Source organism: Carassius carassius, chromosome 2, assembly GCF_963082965.1.
Source record: "Carassius carassius chromosome 2, fCarCar2.1, whole genome shotgun sequence".
NCBI lineage: Eukaryota > Metazoa > Chordata > Actinopteri > Cypriniformes > Cyprinidae > Carassius > Carassius carassius.
The window spans coordinates 18,434,820-18,453,653 of record NC_081756.1 but is presented as its reverse complement, the minus strand read 5'-3'; the positions used below and the strand labels follow the sequence as shown (position 1 = coordinate 18,453,653).

At 37.0% G+C, this 18,834-nt stretch overlaps 1 protein-coding gene across 6 annotated transcripts in view; it reads right to left on the bottom strand.

Moving 5' to 3' along the window:
* LOC132105433 (amyloid-beta A4 precursor protein-binding family A member 2-like) overlaps positions 1-18,834 on the bottom strand; it is a 64,154-nt gene that overhangs the window by 31,149 nt on the left and 14,171 nt on the right. For 4 of the 6 annotated variants that reach the window (XM_059510525.1, XM_059510552.1, XM_059510560.1 and 1 more), the window contains exon 2: positions 16,537-16,575. The exons of 1 other annotated variant lie outside the window; for it this stretch is intronic. The gene's annotated coding sequence lies outside the window, so the exon portion shown is untranslated. Of the gene's footprint in view, positions 1-16,532; positions 16,576-18,834 lie in introns of all 6 variants that reach the window. One more of the 6 variants, XM_059510533.1, reaches the window with a different exon arrangement.

Below are 18,834 nucleotides of genomic sequence, written 5' to 3'. Positions count from 1 at the left end.
TATATTGTTGGCCAGTGCTGTGCAGCACCCATGACACACACTAAAGCAGTGCGATACCACACACACTTGGCAGATCATGGCTCAGGCTTCATTTAGCATGGGAACAGAAATCCTGCAAATTACCCAGAACCATTTTGTTAATTGGCCACAGAACATTTTAATTGAAAATTGGCATAAAACTGCTGTGGACTGCAGAAGAGAACTTTACAACCTCCGACTAGATCAGACACAACAAATGGCTGTAAAAAGCCTTTTTAGTCCCATGCGAAAATGACAAGAGATGGGCAAACACATGGAGTAAATTTAATATGACTTAAATGCTAAATAAAAAAAATAAAGAAATTTGAAGACACGTAGCTCCAGTTATCATTTAACTCTCTGTGCCATTTTTATATAAAATGCATTAAAACAACTAGCCAACTGCCAAATAGAATAGCATTATAAGACCATGTGACTGTATAAATATTACATTTGGACAGTATACTGTGCAGTATGCAGTATACTAGAATCCCCCTGTATTTTCTGCTCTCTATGACACATAATAACAACAGAGCATTTTGAATGCTCTTCACTGAATAAATCTAATCCCACAGTTAATTATCTTATCTTTATTCGATAGTTAAACCTTGCTATAATGCATTCCACTGTATTTATGTACCCAAAAACTAATATAAAAATATGATGATGCTGGAATTTTAGTTTGGACTCTGGAGGACAGATTTCACAAAAAAAGTATTCTAATTTAAGAACTACTGTTTAAGCCAAAACCACTGCTAGAGAAAATAAGCATCAGACTTTTGATTCAGATCCTTATAGTTACTTAAATAAAGCGTTTATGACAACCAGTCCTGTTGTCCCTTGCACTAAATTATATCACATGACCCAAACAGGGTTTCAGTAGGCATTCTAATGATTAAAACCTTGAAGTAACTACAGAAAGTACAGAAACAATATGTGACGAGTGCTTGTCTGAGATGTTTTGGGAAGATAAATTCATTTAATGGTTTCCCGGAAGCTAGTGGCCTATGCTAAATCAGTATGATGCATGATTTCAATTTAACAGCCACTGAAGCCATACATTTTCTGTAGGGTAAAAGACTTACAGCACAAGCACCCTTTCATCCTTGAAATACCAGTCATAGGCTTGAGAAACACTGCAAAGTTCCTCCCAGTATGAATGTTTTTTAAATATATTTAACAATCCATAGTCAGTATATTAATCATTATATTGTTCTCCCTCCAATTTCCCTCCAATAATGTCATAAACGAGCATCGAAACTTTGAGCAGTGCCACAGATGCATGCAACTTAGACTCAAATAAGTGTTTTGTGCCAAGCAGATTTGCAGAATAGCAACATTGTTTTATTTCCAATGAGCAGCAGTAAAGACCAGATACATTTGGTTACAAAACAGAAGGGGGGTAAACAAGCCTACACACTGTGCTAATTATTTCCTGGAGATTTCCCAAAACACCCCCAGCTTTAACTGAGCTAATGTGACTGTTAGTCTGGTTTATGTGTTGTTGTACTGACCTACACACATGGAGAATAATTGCGTGGATTCAGCTGACATGCTGAGAATGTGATAATTAGGTTTCACAGCTGGATATATATGGTTGTATAACAAGACTATATGCAAAAAGAGTTCCAATAAATAAACCATTTGCATTTTATCACATTTTGCGTGGATAAACCCTGATGGACACACATCAACAATGAGCGTTTAGCTGGTTATATGAAGCATCTGTAATAACACTGAAGATGCAACACAATGAAATAAAGGTGCTCTGGTAATACTAAAACATGATTTGCCGGGTTTCTTTGCTAATGACAGTGTGGATGAGAAGGTTATTGACGACAAGTGTCCTCAATACCAAAATCTTAGAAGCAGAGGGAACTCTGGGTAGAAGTCCAAAGGGCCAAGCACAGACAAACATTAATCTGTTCTTGTCTTCAGCAGTGTGAGTTATAGAATTGAATTTCATGGACTAAGGATTTTAAGCAACTGGAGAGAGTTACAGTGAAGCTGTGATATTGATGAGAGTGTCCAGTGTGCACTCAGAATGGGAGAAAGGATCACCAAATTGCCCCCAATTTTGTTAAGAAATGTTTAACCAAAAAACATTTAAAAACACAAAATAAGCATCTTAATTTTGGGGTGATTTTTGAGAGAAAACTTTGTAGCATACTACTGTCCAAACTGTTTCACAAACTAAAGAGTAGGCAGTATACAGTGTATACTGTGTAGCATGTAGTATGCAGCCTGATAATATTCCATAAAAAGATTTTCACAGTATACATGGTTTCCACTGTATATTCAACATATTAAAGACACTTGTTGTGCCCATTTATTATGCTACATTATTAATAATCCTGCTCAGTAATGTAATCAACTCATTCATTTTTATTTATCTCATCAAAAACTGGACAAAAAAATGCAATAAGGTTCTTTTAACTGCTTTATTATAGACATGCACAGATATCAAATAATATTCCATTCCATACTGTATATATGGAATATTCTTTTATATCTGGAATTTATGATGAATAGAAAGTTCAAAAGAACAGTATTTATTTGAAACAGCAATCGTTTTTTAAACATTTCAATTCCAACACATTAATCCGAACTTACAAGTCAATGATTCACAGCAAACGTTCCACTACCTTCTCAGCATCATTTCATACCATCAAAAAAAAAAAAAAAAGATTTAGGACATGAGCTACACATCTGTGAGCGCATGACACACTGTGAATGAGTCCATTTGAAACTCAGAGGTGATGAGAACTGAGATGAGTTCAATTCCCATTGTGTAATTCTTCATCCTCAAGCATGTCTGGGCATTTTGCAGGCATCTTCACTTTCAGCAGTGTATTCCAGTGTGAGAACGGAGGAGTGATGCCTGGCACAGCCATAGTGGTGTGCTGCCTGGAAAAAGCAGGCTTATTTATTTCTGTAATGAGCTACAGCTATATCTCACAGCGGGACACTTTTCTTGTTTCCTTGACAAATGTCTGTACTCTTTCACTTAACGGAGATGAGCAAGGAGATGAGAGAATTGGATTCTTCCTTGCCATCCATGCGATGGAGAGATGTGAGGCTATGCAACACTCCCTGCTTCCATCTTTATTGTCTTTAAGACAAGACAACAGTTGTTCCTTATGTATAAGTCACGGTCATTGTTTATCTGGTGCCGAGACAGCAGATATAGCCAGAGCATCTTGGTTTAACACATTTCACTAGCTATCTGCTGTATACAAAAGAACACACATTAACTGCTTATCATTGAGATAGGATTAAGAAATGCAACAAAATGTGTTTGTGAGCATCTCCTAAAAGCATCTTCACAAGTTGAGCATAAACAGCAGTGAATCCAGCATCAGTGAAGCCTAATCCTCTTTACTCTTTTGGACTCTAGTTAGCCAATGGGATGCTTACGCCTTTTAATGACTTGCTTTATCAAGCGTGGCTTAGTCATTAAAGACATGAAAGAAAATCAGCCAGAAAAATTTGACTTGCACCAAATAAATTCATGCTACACTTCACTTCTGAAAAGTCTGTTCAGGGCATGAGCTGAACAGGCACACTATTTGGTGTACTATTAGCATGCATTTCCATATGTATGTCACGGTATGTGATTTTCAAAACTTTGTACGAGCCAAAATTAGAGATACATTTTTTTATTTGAACAGTCTTTAGACAGCAAAACAAGAGCCAATATTGTCTGCTTTTCTCTTAGCAGTGCTCCCGATCCCTAGTTTGACAACCTCAACCTAGTTACATGACTATGGCTGGACACATGAAGCATTCTTAGGAATTAAATTCTTCTTAATGCTTCTTGCTAATTTTTTATTCTAACTAAACATTTCTTAGAAAACATCTTATCTTTTTTTCTAAAGATTGTTCTAAAGACAACAATTAAGAAAAAAAAATGAATTCCTGAAAATTATTATTAAAAATTAATTGCAAATAACCTCTTAAATTTAGCCATGTCTTTATTACCTAAAGGTAAAACGTTTAAAGAGTGTGTTGGGTTGTTTCAGAAATTTAGCATTACAACATAACACTACCTACATATAATAAATATTACTGTGGATGTGCGCTGGGAGTTTAATTATTTTTTATAATTTAGACATTTTTGCATATACTCTGTTACTCTGAGGTTAATTATTTTTATAATTTAGACACATGCATTTATGATTATGACCATAATCTGCAGGCAGTGCAAAAAACAGCCTTTGAAGTATTTTTTGCTGATCAGTGATTCTTGGACAAGAAACGGCATCAGACATAATCAGATAACACCTAAGCCTAAAGAGCTAATCATTTTATATAAGAATTCATATTTTTTGCAAGAAAAAGTGAAAGATAATAGCATAACATTGAGGTTAGAAAAAAGAAAAAAGTTAAACGCAAGATGTGGAGGATTCACTTTGAACATACTGATAGAAGTACGCCCTTTTTCAAGAGGACAGGCAAAGATCCCGCTGTGAAGTCACTCTTGCCACGGTATTCTGAATAAAAGTCTTCCATGTAGGAAACCGAGACACAGCATGTGTGGACCTCAAGCATCAGAACTGTCTGAATAACCTTTATTACAGCTCCACTCCCAACCGCTTTCACTTCGCATTTTTACCTGCAGGTTTGGAGACTTTGTTTTTAACTCTTAGAAGCCGAGTGAAAGAGAACTGGGGCACATAATGTATGAATGTGGAGATTACAATCACACACTGACTGAGAAGATAGCTTTACAATGTACCTTCCTACTGTCTGTTCATAAGCCATATTTAAAACTAAATCCATTGACACTTTATAAGACATGAGGGTTTAGTATATGCACTGACATACTTCACAATTATATGACGAAAAGGTTGTTACGATTTATAGGAAACATTGAGTTTAATTTCTTTTTTATTTGTAGAAAATTGTTGGACTTTGTACTTCATCTTTCATAAATGAGACGTGATGAATCTGTTAAATCTGTGATGAATTTTAAAGACAAAAATTAGAGCAGATATCAGAAACTCCTCCCTGCAGAGCAGTACTCTGGGGTTTTGCTTTGTGCTTCAGTATTCTGACTCTCCTTGTGAGGAGAAAGCACTGTTCTCTGATTGAGATTCTAGGTGTGTGCTTGTCTGCCTCTCGCTCACTGCAGGGAGGGGAGTGCTTATTTCCTGGACTTATGCTACCCCAAACCTTCTCCAAGGCCAGACCACTAGACCACCCTCCTCTCCAAATCACCACGGCAACACTCTTTTGTTGGAGACCACCGCCAGCATTCATAGCCCTGAATAATGGCTAACTGGTGGGCATCACAGTGGTGGGTTCAAACAAGGTCCAAATGCATTTCCACAGTGTGCAGCTAAGAAAGACAATGCATGTACACAGTATTCCTAAATCAAGTGTGACGGATATTCTGAAGTTTTGAAGGAATGAAAACTAAGTCATTTTTTGAGTACAAGTATGTTTTTAACCTTCAAATAAGTCATATTGAGAGTAATATAGATATGGACTACTATTCCTTTAAAAGTCTGTATAATAGCTTAGAATTAGAAAAATAACTAAGATTTCAACCTTCTGTTATTATAAATAAATTGGAAAAACGATGGGGAGAATGTGTGGAAGGACGATTCAAGATAGGGAGATATTTGATTTAAGATCAAAAGGGGATAGTGAGAGTAAATTCTTTTTTAGAATTGATTTCCTTTTTTAGAGTTTTCTTACTTGGGATCATTATTATTTTTCTTTTAACTATTAAAATAGTTGAATAGTTCATAATTACAAACATAACAAGATTTTAGCCTTCTGCTATTCTAAACAAAAAAACAATCATACACGCATGAACAGGGTTAAGGAAGATTCAAGAGGAAATGGGTTAGTGTGTTATCGTTATAATTAAGCCCCCCAAGGGTAATGTGTTAATGAAATAGCTGTGTGGATGGGTTCAGCTAAACCACACTCACTTTCAAGCCCTCTTTCGTCTCTCTGTCTCACTCCCTCTGTATCTGTCCTCCCTGAAGTCCCACAAGCAAATCACCGGCTAATAATAGTCCTTCCTTACACATGCCTGATGGTGCTGGCAGCAATTACTGTTCAAATGTTCACAATAAGAAGTCACACCAACTGGATGAAAATATAGACTTTATAAAAACACACTCAAACTGTTAAAGAAATAAAAAGAAATTAAAAAAGAAACTAAAAATTATTATTAATAATAATAATAATAGTGAAAACCTGCCCACACAATATACACTTTAAGGACTTGGTGTGAGGAGTGGATAATCCCTAAACACCCTAAAATCTATCATAGAATCACAGAACCCTCAGAACAACCTAGCAACCACTGAGAACACCCACAAGGCAAATTCTTTTGAAGGTATTGATTCAGCTATCATATAGACTCAAAAACATACATAGGCACACATACACTAACATGTTCATAATCTTCCCCAACACACAGACAAGCAGCACATCTCACAGATGCTGCTGGAAACAATGGATTTTGAGCTGTGTGTTTCGATCTTTGAACACCTGCTGAGCGTCTGGCTCAGTCACTCATCAGTAAAACTGACCAGCGGGCAACAATACCAGCCGGTCCAGTGCTGTCCATAGTATCTTCAGTGCCATGCCTGTGAGCACAGCACAGGGGGACGCCACAGATGGCCTCAAGTATGACACAAATAAAGAATCAAAGAGCAAAAGAATAGAGGAAAAGAGTGGAAAGACATTTTGGCAGGGAATGGTTGTGCTGCTTGAGTTGACTTGAACATGTGAGTGAGTGAGTCAGTCTGTGAGTCAGTGAGTGAACTGGGCCATTTCACTGTTTGTATCACTCTGCTTGCCTGTGTTCACAGCATTTCAGTTTTTGCTTGGAGCAAGGAGCATGTTATTTGAAAGTCGGAGCATCTGTGTTTTCTCTCAGTTCTCTCACCAGTGAACAAGGAACAGGAGATGGAAAAGTCAAAGTGGAGTGGAGTACAGCTGGCAATTGACAAAAAGAAAAAAGGGCAATTGTCTAAAACACAAGCTACTGTTATTAACTTCTTTCATGGGTGTTTTACCTAAGTTGCTCTGTTTCTGTTCATTGCTGTTGGGTCTTGTCTGAATTGGATGTGTTGTAGCTGTTCTCTTCAAGTGGATTATTTACCTGTGGATTTATTAAAGACTTCCTTTTGCCTTCATCCTTGTGTTCATGTTGGTACTACAACACAGTGTTGTGACGGCATAATATATTACAATGATTAAAAATACATTATTAATATAAATATATCAACAATCACTCTCATGGACCTTTTCCTGTATTGTTTCAAGCTGGTGGAAAGACCTACCTATCTCAATTTTGAGTCTTTAGCCATGATAAAAAAAAAAACGTCTAAAGGCATATTTTTCATCAGCCATGACCAATAATACTAGCACTTACCTATTCTATTATATCTGTTGCTGTTGTTGTTGTTGTTGATTTTATTTAATAAAAAAATGAATGATAAATAAACCTTGCTATGTGTGCTGTGCTAGACTAATATACTGTTGCTCTCTTGTTGGTCGGCTTGCCTCCAGTCAGCCATCTGGGTTGTGGCAGCTGGGAGCAGACTCTTCAGTGTCTTTAGAGAGTAAAGGAGAGAGAGAGATGGGGTTGACGACCAGGAAAGGAAGAAGTGGAAGGAGCCAGAGAGGGGGAGAGAAGCGGAAATGCAAAAATGGAGCTAGTGTGTGAAACGGTAAATCAAGACCAACTTTTAAACAGCCACAGGCATTCGGATTCATCTTATTTGCTCTTCCCTAATATTCCTCATTTGCTGTGTTTATGCAATCAAAACACAAGCGAAAGCACAAAATTAAGCATATATCACCATTAGCAGCAGCATTTTGACATGAACCCCATTTTGAATGCAACAGACTATATTTAGTCTTTATGAATCTTCCTTTTATGAGCCCCTAACATGAGTTTTAGTATTAGTACAGCACTGGGATGCAGAGCACAATAAGACTGCAATAAAACTAGATGTGTGAGAGAATAAGTAGATGCACTGAAATGATGAGAAGCAGAACTTGCTGAGGGAAACCATCCAGCTTCATTTGCTATTACGGGACAAGTTGAACTGCTTTGCCTGGGAGAATCAATCAATCCCACCCAATAACATTCCCGTGGTGTACTCCACATGCCCTCATATAAATGATGGCTGTGAACTTTGTTAGACATGTGATGTATGAGCCATTATGGCACCTGTGCCTGCTGCTGAATGCAGATTTCTAAAGCAGGGTAGCCATATAGCACGCCCTCATTATGGCAGCATCTCTAATGGAAAATTCTTTGATGAATGTTGCAGATTGCATTTGTACTTTTTGAGCAAATAATGTCCATAACAAATTGCCCAAAATTTATATTTTATAACACAAATGGCATATTGTATTCTTACTGGCCAGCAACCACCACAGGGTATTTGCGGGCCGATAATTCTTCATAATAGAGTAATGGTTATTATACTGGAAGAAAAATGGGGAGCATAACAACCAAATCACTTTTAATGGAACTGGCTTTAGATAAAACACATCCATGATAGATTTGTAAGAGTTTTCTGCCTTTTCCCCCTGATAACAACAAATGGAATGGAAAGGAAGTTGATTAAAAGTCAACAGGGTTGGGGGATTGGTCAGCACTCAGGGTGATGAGGTAGTTGATAAATGAATGCCGAGGAGGAAATAGTCAATACCAAGAAGGTTAAACACAGAGATAATGCAGCACCGAGGAAGAGAAACATGGAAAAGCTCCACCCACTGACAGCCTCAGCTCATTAAATATTCATGAGGCTGCAAATGACACAAAGGGGCCTTTCTCACCACGGAAACCTTTCAAGAGTACCAGAACTAATTGTGGAGCTTCCCACTTTTTGGCATTTTTACGGTGATTTTAGTACTGGACTGCCTTTTTCAAGAACAAAATTAGCTCCTACTCCGGAGCAGGGTCTTACCAGCACAACTGGTACTAAGCGTGATGCAAGTAGACATTGATTGGCCAAACGCGTATGAAAACACCCTCACCCGCCATGATTTAAAATGCTGTGTAAACATTGTGTCAACTTATTTCATAAGTATGGAGAACGATAAATGGACGGAAGCTGAAGTGCAGGCACTTGTAGCAAATGTAGCACTGCCAGCTGTCGTTGGAGATTCTTAATCCTCCTTTCAGTACTTTAAATTGCTTTACGTATTCATCGACATTCCATGTCCATTATTTTGGAACCCACGAGACACAACAAAAACACAGCTCCGATCACATTGTCCTCCATCCTCCTGTTGTTAACGTTGTTCTTTTTTGTTAACGTTGTAATTTGTGCGGAGCGTTCAACATCATTGTCGACCGAATTACATCACATCCTAGTAAACACGGTGTGAATGCAACCCTTTAAATGGTACTGGGAAATAGTTTGCACAAAATCGTCCCAGTACTTTAGTACTGTACATTTAGTTCTGGAACTAGAGTAGTGCGAAAGGCCCTAAAGACATTATGCTCATCAACCGAGGTGCACTGGGAGCACAGAGAAGAGTGTGTAGGCAGATTTTTGCACACGTCTTCTAAGTTATTTCTAGGAGAGCTACACATATGAGGATTGATTATATTGAGCTTATTAATAATATCTGCTGGTTAAGTCTGACATGTGTCATCTGTTTCTGGGTCCAAATGCTGTATCAGATGCCCAAAGGAAACAACAAACAGGGCTAATATATGGTGTGTTGTAATACTACTACTGAAAAATCAAGATCCTAACCTTTAGTTCTAGGCTATATCGAAAGCTAAGATGACCAAACATTTATTATTCTTTTGTTCATCATTAAAACATTTGTGTCTGGGACGCAGGGTTATTGTAGTGAATAAAATAATACAATTTGTTTTAATTGAAATAATAAAGAAGTTAACTAAAATAAAATAAAATATTTAAAAAACTGAAGCTTATTAAAATTTCTTATTTTAATTTAATTTAACATGATGCACTAAAATAACTACAACTTGAAAAAAAGTAAAACTATATAAAAATGTTTAAAAACAACAAAAACTACTAAAAATGACAAAACTAAAATGTTAACTAAATGTTCAAATGAAATGCAGCTGTATGAAAGTGAGGTTAAATCCCTGGACTGTTCTCAGAGTTTGTGGAGGTTCGATGAGCCCCAGAGGACCCTGCAGAACAGAAAAAGAGAGAAAGGATACAAGCAAGAGGGCCAAAATCACCTTGTGCATCAAAACACTACCATCGGTACACTCTCTAACACCCAGAGGAACAGTGAGTCCCAAAACACAGAAGAACAGAGTGTTCCTCCTCATATTTCTCACTGCTGGGACACTGCAGCAACATAAGTCAATTCAAAAATAAACACTATAGCCAAGAAATGAGTTCAGAAACTGAAGGTCTAGAACTGAGAGCACGTGAGAGCACACATAAACATGCAATATACAGTCTAACAGGACTTGTGCAAGCAGTACGAATAATGCATGATTCAGAGCTATTTTAAGACATTGTTTTTAGCACACTCTGCATTGCATGCTACTTTCTGCCCACTTTTCTTTATGGATAACAGAATTCAGTGTAGTAGTTTGGCTTAAAAATTAATTGAATTACATTTAAAAAAGAATCTGAAACAGCTTAGAATTAAATAAAATACATCAAACTTTTTTTTTTTAATTGAAAAAACAAGCTGTTTTATAAGTAAAATGCCTCTAATTTTCATTTTTGACCAATATATAGTATGCATGGTTTTGTCAGGTATCCAAAAAAATGTTCTTTATATCTTTTAAATTGAAAAGTTTTATTCAAGTCATTTTATATGACAGAATAGACCTGTCTAGAATAGGTTATAGCACCAAAAGTCATTTTGATGTTCATGTTAGAAATTTGAAGTAAGTGACAGCTTCTCATTGTGAGGAGATTGGCAAAGGTCGTTGGGTGAGACTCTTAGGGTCTCTGGTTGCCTCTCAATAAATTCAGTCTGAACTCTGGCTCGTTCAAGCTGAAAAAATAATACTTTTCAGATCGTCTCTGCTTTCTTTGTAATTTATTATTTTAAAGCACAGAATGCCTTAGGGGTTGAAAAGCAGATCAAATTAGCTGAGTCATATCAGTCTTTAGGGAAAAACAGGTCAGAGACAAATAAATAGGGTGACCATGACCATGAATCTTCAGTAATCAAATAAGATAACAGTCTCGGTATTTTTTTTAATTTTTTTTTTTTTTTTTTTTTTTTTTTACAACAAGACATGTTACAAGGTACTTTCTGACATACAGTGTGATCTGCATAGACAGAGACTGGTGTAAAACGGGTTCTCACAGAAGAAGCGGTGTTCTCTTATCTAAGCAGGCTGTTGCGCCCATCATGCTTTAGGTTTTGGATTACCATGACAGGCTGACATCACAAAGTGCCTCAGCAGCTTTGTCTGAGTTTTGAGACTAGAGCTGTAATAGGATACTGAGAGCGGTCTTCAGAGCTCTTCAAAACTGCTGTCCTCGAAACAGTTCAGTTTTATCAGGCTTCAACACACCTGTGTGTAATTTTCAAGAGATCCTGCAAATTAATTCATTTATTAAAGGAAAAATAAATTAATTAATGAAATGTTGTGTAATTAAAAAAAAAAGAATACATGCAACTTGTACTTTAAAGTACTCAAAATTAACTTGTTGACTTAAGAATTTGATAAAGAGGGAAAATATCAAATTTTTGTTCTGTTTGCTCAAGAGACTGGATTCATTTGGAACAACATTTGTGTTCTGAATGAAACCAAACAGCCTTAATGACTAACAAAATGAAATCAAAAAGAATATGACAGTCTGCCAGAACACATACTGTATATACTTGTAAACACACACCCTCATACAAATTGCACTTCCCAACACAAATAGCATCTAAATCCAGCACACAGACAGATCATCTGGTTAGTTCAAGCATAGCAGCACCGAAGCATTCAGCATCTAAGGACGCTGTTTTAAGGTGCATTATCTTTAACTATATCAACATGACAAATCAAGCAGGCAGCTAAGGGTATGTTTCTCTTTAACGCATCAGAAATAAGCCACCCTACAGCCTGTGAATTGATTCTGTATGCACTTGAAAGCATGTGTGACGGCAAAGCGACAGAAACTTCCTGTTCTCTCCACATTCAGACTGATTACTCTGCACAAAATGCAGCAGATTAAGGGCCTATCATCACTGCGGGGAGCGTTTCATCAGTTTACACTGAGGCTTTTCATGGCTCCTGTTCATTAAATAGCCAGATCTGCTTTTTTACATCCTTTTTGAGCCTTTTAAAGGCTTTTTTTATGGAGAAAACAGTCAAACCCATCGTTTTAAACGCGGGTTGGTGTGTGATGGGGTCCAACATGGCTGATGTCCTCCTGGGTGCTCTGTCAGTATGATGTTGATGGATTGAAACTGAAGAAGAAGATTATGAGCCTCGGTTTAGATCGAAAGGTGAATCACAACACTATCTCGCCCCTTTCACTGCATTCGGCAGGACGGCTAACTGCCATAAGCGAAGCGAGCACAGTTTGAATTGAATCCCTTCTCTCTGCATCGGCTAATCCTCTTTTGCACTTGATCAATCATGAGCTTGGCCAAACCTTATCAAAGAACACACTGCAAAGAAACTGAAAAGAGAGAGGAAAATTGTGTCTGTCCAAGCAAAGTGCTCCTTGAGAATGTTTCAGTCACAACCAGTCTGCACTGGTTATAATAGGACATGTTGAACAGATGCTTCATAAGGATAGGAAGATGTTTTCATTTCATTTATTAGGCTAATATAACGTAATAACAACAGCAGCCTAAATAGGAAAAGACCTGACAAAGGACAATGGAAACATGAAGGGTAAAGACACAAGGACTGACACGACAACAAGACAAATAGCAATGACTGAAGAGAATAAATCAGCAGAACCAACTGTGCATTCAGTCATATTAAAAGGACTTTATTTACGAGCTAAGCGCTCATCAACTAAAGTCACAATTACCAGTGGAAAAAAAAATCGATAATTTCTTTAACCCCAGATTGACTTTAGCTACTGTTACCATCCAACATTTTCTCATACTTATATTTGAAAAGATGCAAATGCTGGTCTATGGACTCTGTGTTTGGACAAATTTAAAATGCAATTTTATGGAAATTATCCAAAAATACACTAAAACGTTGTTTGTTGCTGAGTCACTGGTGACTCACTGTATCCAGAAAAGAAGATATAACCATCATTTATTTTTTGTTTCTGAACCTTCAAATGTTTAGAAGCTCAAAAGTCAGAGTTGCCACAGTTCTTCCATCAAGTTACTGTGTATTTAAACGTTTCCTTTATAATGGCAAATAAAAAGCTCTGCAATATTTACATTTATTCAGGCCACATAGGAACGATATCTAATCATATTTTACAACTTTATAAGAGATGAGCACATTTTTCAGAAAACCAGATAGCTTCTACATTCCAATGGGATGTTCTGTGAAGCTTGTCTGACTTACAGCTGTAACCAAGGAGCTGAAGCACTAGCAATAAAGCCAGAAAATACTAAACAACATTTCCTCCTTCATCCTCTGTGGCAGCTTGAGAATGATAAAATACACAGAGCACATCATTTGCTCTTCATTATTTGGCATCAGTGCTAAAAAAGCTTCCTATCTTTGCCGGTAAGTGAAAAAGTGAGAGAAAAACATGAAATTGTCCAATTTTATTCCAAATCAAAATAACTTGAATGCACATCGTGTCTTCATTATGATTTCCAAACTCACAGCTTCCCAGGAGAACTTGAATGCAGCACATGACTAAACAAGACACACCTAAGAACAATAACCTGGTGAAGAAAAAGGAAACAGAACTTAAGTACACAAAAACATTTCATTAGACAGTTTTCCTTTCCAAACTGAGGACTAGAACACTAATCTAATACTGAAGCAGTATTACAGTATTGTCAGTTTTTCAATGCGTCTTTGGAGAAGAGTACCCTGCATGCCTCCATTTCCAATTTCCATCCATCAAAAAAAAAAAAAGTGCTAGAAAGGGCACGAGGCAGCACAGCAGGTAACACCAGCATGTTTTGCATTTTTGTCTCCATCTGTATGCAAATGCTTCCATTATTGCTTGATTTGTAAGACCAGGGCAGTACCACATTTCATCGAATGCTACATTTCCCCACCCACTGATGCTGTGCTCTGAATGAAGCACAAGGCCAGAGAAACACAGCAGAGAGCAACAGAATCAGTGTTCTGCAAAACAAATAATACTACACTAATTTACAATCAACAAGAACCAATAACAATTTAGGGTACATACAATGTCATAAGGACATGCAGTATGAGAGAAACAAGGATGCATGATTTGATTTTGGCTTGCAATGTGGCCCTTGTGAAAAAAACCCCCAAAAAACTAAAACAAACAAAAAAAATCTGAAAACCTTGTCAGTGTCCAAATGTGGTTTCATTAAATATCAGCAAATCATCTGAGTGCACACCAGTGATGTCCAATTCCAAAAATGACTCTTATGAGATGGCTCATTTTAATTAGTCCGTCTGAAAGATTCACAAAGCAGTCGCAAATGGTTTGAATCAGACTCAGAGGAAAAGTTCACAACTGTACTGACTCCCTTACTGCTTAATTCATTTCATTCCCTATTAAAATTAACCAGGAACTTCACTGTGATGTATATTTTAGGTTTTTGAGACTTCAAATGGATGAGATGTTGGAACCATAATCAACACAATGTTTTTTGTGGCTTCCCTCTAAACAGGCATCAATATTTTGTTACAAAACTAGTGCAATATTTACATGGCACAAATACAATCAGTGTGACGACAACAAATCTGAACATATTTATACTAAATACATCAATAAACAATATAGTCTATACTAAAATCTCCCATAACTACAACAACATTGCAATGAAATGTTGCTTTAATTAAAATTCATGTCCCATTTCTTTCTAAATGCATGTCGCTGCGCCCCTCCCCATCCAATCCAACAAGACTTTGATTTTTCTTTGCTCAGAAATTAAGATAGAGCCTTCAAGAATAAGAAGAAAAGACAGCTGACACAGCAGAAGAGACACAACAGAAGGTTCAGTCTGCCTCAAGTAAACCCAGGTCTCCATCTCTACCTTCCTGCCCTTCAAAGGAACCACCATGCTATAAGAATGTATTTTCTGCACAAAATCTCATGAAATATTTGTGTAAGTAAAGATGATGAATACATGATGAGGAGTGAGGTGTTTGGGCAACCATGTCGCACTGGGATCCTTCCTCCACCCCTTCACATCTTTAAAGACATTTCCCATGAAACTGCACCCCTCAAGCTTGCCCCACCACAAGCACAGTCCCTCTGAGCATAGATTAGCATGTGCCGCTCCTCCCCCACAGCTCTTATTGCATCCACACACATTATATGGCACAAGGCCAGGCATGTCACTTTTAAATGACGAGCGGTTGGACACTTTTGTCATGAATACAGAAAGCTGTTAAATACATAAAATCGAGTTATCCAGGAATGTATGCTACTCAGAATTAAACTGAGTATGTTTTTTTAAGTTCCAATTGACCATTTCCCAGGACTTTGACTGACAGGCGATCTGACCAATCATAAATTGAATCTGCCGTTTTGTCTGACAAACAAACCAGGCAGGACAGTATATTAACGTCAGTGGACTTGAACTTGAAAAATAGTGTGTATTTAACATCTTTCGCACTTGAAACAAGATACCTTCTGATGTTCATTCATGTATATTTCGAGAAAGTAAAGAGAAAGAGATGATTGGTTCACAATAAAGACCCATAAAATGGTGTTTATTGTTTGAATTTCTTAAAAAACTGAGACTTTCAGACTGCATATTAAAGAAAGTAACCAGCTCTGTGTTGTCTCTCGCCGTGTTGGCAGTGTCCCCTTTGCTCCGCAATATTTTTTTCACTGTGTGAGAGCATAATTTGTGCCGTGAGAGCACCATGGCTTGTCTGACGTAGCAACAGTAACTAAGGGGGGGGGGGGGTGTCTTTGTGAAGGGTCAATTCAGCAACTCAGTTTAAATTGAGGTAGCTAACAAAAGGCAGAATTGCAATTTATGGAAGAAGAATTCAAAGAAATTCATAGAAATTCAATTTACAGAGATGTATATTTTTATTCAACAAGGATGCAATAAATTGATCAAAAGTGACAGTATCACAAGTAAAAACTTTTATAATCTTACAAAATATTTCCCTTTAAAATAGATGATGTTCTTTAGCTTTGTAAATGGTGTTCTAACAGCTATTTTAGCAGTTATAATATTTTTACATTATTAACATTTTTAAAGTATTTTTGACCAAATAAATACATAACTGCTTGAGGACCATAAGACATCTTTCAAAAACATAAATATATACCACAAACCTTTGCTGATAGTATAAGCAAGAGCAACATTTATCCCTCTGAAAATCATTCCAAAATCAGCACTGGAAATGCTAAAAACAGTTTAGGCCTGGATAGGAGGCACAAAACAAGGGAGACCTCCATCTGGTGTGATTGCTGTTTGTGCGGAGACACTTACCGATTGTTGTGTGGTGAAGGAGATCTCTCAGGCACCAAACTAGAAGAGAAAAACATAATAAGAACATCACGACTGAACACACAGCATAGTCCAATCTGTCCTCACCTGCTAAAGAATCTTAAACATTTTGTTAATAAAATATATGATTAATATTGTCTAATGGGAGAGCCCCAACTTCTGTGTTGTTACAAAGAAAAACTACAACACATAGACATATCCAATCAACTGCTATCTGCTAGTAGGCTCATCTATGATTTTTAGTTAAGCCTCAAGTTTGATTGACACTGTGAGTTTGACTGATATATGTCTATGGCATCTAGCATTTGAAGAAAAACAGGAAGTTAGTTTCCTTTGGCATGTCTAACACTTTGACTCTGTTTGGAGCCGAGAGTTGATTTGCGTGCCATGATTACTGAGCACCAGCTCACAAAGAGACTGATTCAATCAACAGTGCTACTGCTCCGGCACAGTCTAAGGAGGGAGGAGGAGAAACAGGGACGTCCCAGCTGAGACAAATGATGCAGAGCAGTCTCTCCATCCTTCCTCTCCTCCTGACAGTGGGTGCTTCTACACGAGCAGATGTTTGCCATTAGACGAGACTGATAACAACATTGCACATGTCCCCACAGACTTGGGTGACTTTGGAAGCAATTTGTACACCTGATTGTAGAAGTGTCCTATAAATCTGTCCAATTTCCTAAGGGACATGTGTCTCCAGACAGACCAAGACAAGCAAAAATCAAATCTGACGTGAAGTGACACCGTCACACCCTATTTTCTGCACCTGCCCTGAACACAATGAGGAAAAAAATCTCAGCAGTATCAGCTATAATCGACTGAGAAAGATGAGAACATCTTTATTTCACCAGGAGAAATCTCCCAAGTAAATAAAGGTTTTAAGGCTTATGACTAATGATTAATATAGCATCAACTGTTCAGGGAAATAGGAAAAATGAATGACGAGGACGTTGTTTGCACAGTTGCACATCTTTTTGACATCTTGCTGGCAGATGCTGCTCTTTCAAATGCAGTTTGACAGCATTTGGTAAATCCACAGTGATAAGTCGAGTAAGAGGATTCAGCTCTATGGACAGATGGAAAGATGGAGCGGAAGAGAGGAAATATGTGCACTCTTTCTCTGCATTTTGAAGGAATACTTCATACGAAAATGAAAGTTCTGTCATTATTCTGTCATTACTCTTCTGAGGAACACAAAAGGAACACAACCTTTCCTTTTGCAGACTGTTAATGCTGCTCACTTCCATACAATGAAAGAAAGCACAGCTGTATAATATACAATATTACATAATACATATATGCTTTTAAAATACATAAATTAAAAAGATATTGTATATATACTGTTCAAATGATTTTTTGAATGTTTTTGAACTATTGCAAGACTATTGCACTTATTTTCATTTATTTATTTGAATGAAAATACAGAAAAATCTACTGTTATTAACACTACTACTACTATTATTTTCTGTTATTATTACTATATATATATATATATATATATATATATATATATATATATATATATATATATATTATACAATTTTTAAAAATGTTATTACTCTAGTCTTTAGTGTCACATGATCCTTTAGAAATCATTCTATAATGCTGATTTGGTGCTAAAGAAATTATTTCTTCTTATTATCAATATTGAAACAGTTGTTCTCTTTAAAGTTTTTGTGGAAATCATGATATGTTTTTTTTTCAGGACTCTTTGATTCATACAAATCTCAAAAGATCAGCATTTATTTATTATTTATTTATATATATATATATATATACAGTACAGACCAAAAGTTTGGACACACCTTCTCATTCAAAGAGTTTTCTTTATTTTCATGACTATGAAAATTGTAGATTCACACTGAAGGCATCAAAACCACGAATTAACACATGTGGAATTATATATGGAATTATATACATAACAAAAAAGTGTGAAACAACTGAAAATATGTCATATTGTAGGTTCTTCAAAGTAGCCCCCTTTTGCTTTGATTACTGCTTTGCACACTCTTGGCATTCTCTTGATGAGCTTCAAGAGGTAGTCACCTGAAATGGTCTTCCAACAGTCTTGAAGGAGTTCCCCGAGAGATGCTTAGCACTTGTTGGCCCTTTTGCCTTCTGTCTGCCGTCCAGCTCACCCCTAAACCATCTCGATTGGGTTCAGGTCTGGTGACTGTGGAGGCCAGGTCATCTGGCGCAGCACCCCATCTCTCTCCTTCTTGGTCAAATAACCCTTGATGCCTTCAGTGTGACTCTACAATTTTCATAGTCGTGAAATTA